This window comes from Lepus europaeus, chromosome 10 (assembly GCF_033115175.1).
Source record: "Lepus europaeus isolate LE1 chromosome 10, mLepTim1.pri, whole genome shotgun sequence".
In the NCBI taxonomy this organism is placed as follows: Eukaryota; Metazoa; Chordata; class Mammalia; order Lagomorpha; family Leporidae; genus Lepus; species Lepus europaeus.
The window spans coordinates 63,917,602-63,922,957 of record NC_084836.1 but is presented as its reverse complement, the minus strand read 5'-3'; positions in this window follow the sequence as shown (position 1 = coordinate 63,922,957).

Sequence of the window (5,356 nt, the reverse complement as noted above, 5' to 3'; positions counted from 1 at the left end):
ATGACCTAGTCATTGAAGAAGTTGTTAGCCTTTTTAAAACAGAGGACACTGCTCAAAACACTTTGAGAATCACCTTCAGAGTCTACAGCACATACTGTGATGAATATTCATTATCTGCAGGTGGATCTGTTTATGCAAATAGGCTAAAAAAAAAAAAACTCATTCCAAAGCTAACAAGAAAACAGGCTGGGAAATGTGGGGGGTAAACGTGTTTGAGAATTTTCTGAATTTCAGAAAGATAACATGGTGCATGTACAATTACACAAGGCAATGGTACGTGGGGCACCACGCAGTGATCCAACACCAGGACTGCTGCGTGGACGTAGGTGAGTGGTCACACTAGGATAAATCAAAGAGGGATAAATGAAAACCATAGCCTCATAGAGGTTTAGGGTCAGGCTCTCTGCCACCGAATCAATCCCAGTCAGATTAGGGTTTGCCGTCAAGTATCATACAAGGAAGATTCTGGTTTTCATAGTTTTCAATTTGGGGAACTACGGGTAAAGGACTGCACAACACCATGCTTGATGAAGACAATTCCAGAGTTTTGAAAAAGAGCACCCATTCCATCTACCCAGTCACCACGCTAGAGGCACCCTCACCCCTCCTGCTCTCTCCCCTCCTGCTCTCTCAACAGTGGAGTCCCCTGGGCTGTACTTCCTCTCTTTCAACTGCGTCCTTTCCTCTTCAGCCCAGGCCAGCGACCTGGCCCGGCACCTTGCCAACTCCTGGCCCGGCACCTTGCCAACTCCGCCATGGAGCTTCTACGGAGATCATCCTGTTCCCTGCGGTACTTCCTTCCTCCACACTGATGCTCGATGCAGACCTGCGGTGCCACGCCGACGGCTCCGTGGGATTGCCACGGGATGAAGTCCAGGGTCCTTAGGAAGATCTAGACCTTGGATGAAAAGGATCTGCAGCAGTGCTGTTCAACGCTTGGCACCAATCTGAATGAAACACTTCCAGAATCTAAGTGCAAGCATTTAGAAAGTCCTACAGCCACTTGACAGAAACACTATCTTGGTTGAAGCTCATGCAAGTGGATGCTTATTTCATTTTTATAAGAATTTATCATTACTGTATTTTATAAAACATAATCATTGATTGAAAGTTTTTTGAAAGGTGTATTTATTTATTTGTAAGGCAGAGTTCCAGAGAAGGAGAGTCAGAGAGAGAGATGTTCCAACCGCTGGTTCACTATCCGAATGGACTCAGCGGCCAGGGGTGGGCCAGGCAGAAGCCAGCAGCTTCACCGGGGTCTCCCACGTGGGTGCAGGGGCCCAAGCACTTGCCCCATATTCCCCTGCTTCCCCTTGCGTACTAGCGGGGAGCTGGGTCAGAGGTGGAGCAGCTGGGACTCAAACCAGCACCCAAACGGGATTCCTGCATTGCAGGTAGTGCCGGCCTCCTGAAATTTTTCCTTAAATTTGTCCTTAAGCACAATTTGAGAGACCCACTGGTCACTAATGAACAGGTTTTAGTTTCTCAATATTGTTTCATACCTCCATGCCAGTGGACATCCTAACCTGACCGGAAATCTCATGCTTCCAAATACTGAGCTGCGTGTGAACGCTCCTTTGAGTGCCTGTCTAAACCTGTTCCCTCACAGCACCAGGTGGCTCATCAGTGTCCTTAGACCTCACCCACTGTTTGTACCACCATTCTTGCACTATTGTGCAATTACCTGTCAATGACCCATCTCCCCTACTGCGAGTGCCTCACAGGCAGAGGTTACCACCATCGTCTCTCGGGGTAACACGTTTCTTTAAAAAAAACCTTGAACACTTCTTAGGTGATCAATTCTGACAGGTTACTGAAAAAGGCATCATTACATCACACTCGTATTTTCCCACCACGGGCAAGGGTGGCAGTCTTCTACTTTTTAGAAGGCCAGTGAGCCAGGTTTGCTGGGGTCACTTGGAACTCTTAAAAACAAAGGAGTGGGCCGGCGCCACGGCTCACTAGGCTAATCCTCCGCCTTGCGGCCCCAGGACACCAGGTTCTAGTCCCGGTCGGGGCGCCGGATTCTGTCCCGGTTGCCCCTCTTCCAGGCCAGCTCTTTGCTATGGCCAGGGAGTGCAGTGGAGGATGGCCCAAGTCCTTGGGCCCTGCACCCCATGGGAGACCAGGAGAAGCACCTGGCTCCTGCCATCAGATCAGCGCGGTGTGGCGGCCATTGGAGGGTGAACCAACCACAAAAGGAAGACCTTCCTCTCTGTCTCTCTCTCTCACTGTCCACTCTGCCTGTCTAAAAAAAAAAAAAAAAAAAAAAAAAAGGAGCAAGGAAAACCTAATTTCTCCACTTATGCAGTTTTGCCCTCTTGGAGTTGAAGCTGTGTCAACTGCTGTTTTCCAAGTCTCTCAGCTCTTTCACCAGCATCTTCAATTCATTCATTTCACAGAGCTGGAGAGGTTCCAGCCTGAGGGTCTCAAAACAAGCAACTATCACTGAACTGAGATGGGGGGGTGGGGGGGCGGGCACAGAGGGGTGGGTGGAGCCACTTCTGCCCAGGGCAGGTGGGGGTGCTGATGGTGGGGAAGGATCCAGTCTAGGGAGTTTGAGCTAAACCTTGCTGAGCAAGTGGGATTTTGCACCATGAGATGCGTTTGTGTTCCAGCACAAATCTACATGGCCCTAGGTCTCACAATTCTCCCTCCGTTCTGCAGACTCCTGGCTCCTTTCCTGGAAACCTTGGGACACAGACACTGTTTCCCTTCCTGGAAGAGACCAGTGTAGATCATGGGAATACTAATCCTTGATTAAATGGGATCGGGTCGCTGTTCGCCTTGTGGGGAGGGCAGAAGCCGGGCGAGTCAGGTGTGGAAGCGGTCCTGAGGGTGCGGACCGTCGTGCAGAGAAAGAAATGGAAATTTGGGTATTTTATGCCCCCCCTCCCCACCCCCCCCCACCTGCCTCATGTTTTTCTATAGTTTCTCGTGGTCTCTGTCTTCCTCTCTCTCTCTCTTCCCTTGCTAAAGGCTGGAAATTCCTTGTTCTCGGCGGAAGGGAGTAGGCGGGGAGCCGGGGGCGGCAGGAGTGGGAGCGAAGCGAGGAACAGGCCGCGGCGCGGCTGCGGGCTGCGGGGGCGCTCCGGGCTTCGGCGGGGCCTGATAAGTCAACGATTTTTCAAATGTACGTATTTTTAAATCCACACACAGGGGCGCGCATACAGAAGCAGAGAGACGGAGACACACACACAGGTAGATGGAAAGCCGCAAACGCCTGCTCCCAGGGTGCAGAGCCAGCGGCCGGCAGGAACGCCTCCCGTGCGCTCGGCTTCGACAGTTTCCGGACTTGGCACGCACAGCCTCCCGCTCGCACCTCACCGGGCTCAGCCACGCACACCCCGCAGTCCCACTCGGGTAGCCCGGCGCCCTGGGCCTCCCCCCGCCCTCGCTGGCCGAGGACCCGCCCCAGCCCTAGGGATTGGGGACCTCAGCGTCGGCTCCTCCCCCGTCCTCCTCCCCGATAGGGACCCAGGCGCCTGGCGCCCTGCGGGTTGCCGCCCCCCCCCCCCCCGCAGCCCCCTGACTTCACGCCCTGCTCCGCCCCCCACCCTCGGGCGGGCGTCTCCCTGCGGAGCGCAGGGCTCAGCGCCGCCCCGAGGGCGCCGGGTGGGAGGGAGGGGGGCGCGGGGAGCAGAGGCTGCGTGGGCGGAGGATGTGCGTCACGGGGAGCGTGGGCAGGGGGAGGGAGGGGGCACGTGGAAACCCGGGGCCAGCGACTGGCAGCCCAGGCTCCAAAATAACCCGACGGGGGTGGGGGAGGGGCGCCCACCCGCCGCAGAGCGGGGTCGGGCAGTGCCCCGCGGCGGGAGCCGGTCTGGCCGTGCCCTCCCGCTGCGGGACTGGACGAGGGGGACTCCGCTGCTTCCCGCCGCCCCCACCGCGTCTGGAGCTCCAACCTGGGATGGAGAAGACAACCTGAACTACTGAAATCCCGCCACCAACAAGGCCACCCCTCCTTCCCTGCCCCCACCAGAGACAGCAAGGTCCCCTGGCCGGGCCGGAATGTAGAACCAGCCCCGGCCCACGCCACCCACCCCCGGCTTGGCCACTCAGAAGCGCGGAATGGCGGGGCGGGGCTGAGGCTTCGCACCAGGAGTACCCTCGCCTTCGGCCAGTCTGCTCGCTTCCCGCCGCCCCCACCTCAGTTCCCCTGGGCTTAGAGCCGCTGGGCCAGGCCCTCGGAGCCCCCGCCTGCACACCTCCTCCCCTCCCCACCACCCTCCGAGCCGTGGGCGAGAGAGAAATGGGAACCAGATGGGCTAGGAGAAACCCAGGGGGAGGTGGGCTGCAGAGGGGGCTCGGCCCCGGGGAAGGCGCCCCTCCCGCCGCAGCCAGTCACTTCGGGAGCGCCCGGCCTCTGCTCGCCGTCCGGACTCAAAGGTGTCCCAGAACGGTATCCTTATCCTACCTGGGACACACAGCGGCCGAGGAGCAGGGCCCCGTCCTGGTGCAATGGGCGGCGGCGAGCAGAGGAAAGCGGGGCGCACCCCCCCCCCCCTCGCCGCCCCTGCTGGCCGGACTAACCAACCTGGCGCGGCGCAGCAGCGCACGCCGAAGTGGTGGCTTCTAGCATGGCCCGCCCATCCCTGTTTCAAACTTCGGCAAGGACCGGAGAGATGGAGGCGGCCGGGGTCTTCGAGAGCGGCCCCTTCCAGTCTTTCGTTTGAGGGCAGGGGAAGGGCTGGGATACCCAAGGGATCCTAAAGCGCAAGACTGCTGGAGGCAGAGCCGCGCGCAGGAGGAGCCGCGCGCCCTGAGCCCTTCGCCAACTTTCGCCGGCTGGCTCTCCGCATCCGCACGTACAGCAGCGCGAGGCCTGCGTGCGGGTAGCGGGCGTCCGCGCGGTTGTTGGGGCGCGTGTGCAGTCCTTGCGCTTCCCCGTGTCTTTGTGTACCTGTGCGTGGTTGTGCAACTCCTCTCTCCTCTCAGAGAGGTAGGGGTGGCGGGGGGTGGGGGGGAGTAGGAATGTCGCCGGCGGGGCGCTCACGTGGGTGCGTGGGTGCGGAGAGGGCCGGCTGTGCATCCGGCGTGGGCGGCATGGAGCGACCTCGCCCCGCCCGCCGGGCCCCCAAGCCCGCCCTCCGCAGCCCGGCCTCGGTCACCTCGGTCCCCAACTCGGCTCCCGGGCTCTGAGTCCCCGCCCCTGCCTCCCGCTCCACACCCCCTCCCCCCCAGTCTCCGCCTTTCTCTGTCGCTCCGCCGCGGCGTCTCGGAGACCGAGAGGCCCGGGCGCCCGCCCCCCGCCCCCGGCCCCAGCCCCCGGCTCTGCCCACGCCCTCCGCCCGCCAGCCCGGCAGCCAGCGCAGCGCGGGGCCTCGCTCCCCGTGCGTCCTGCGGGGGTGGAGGC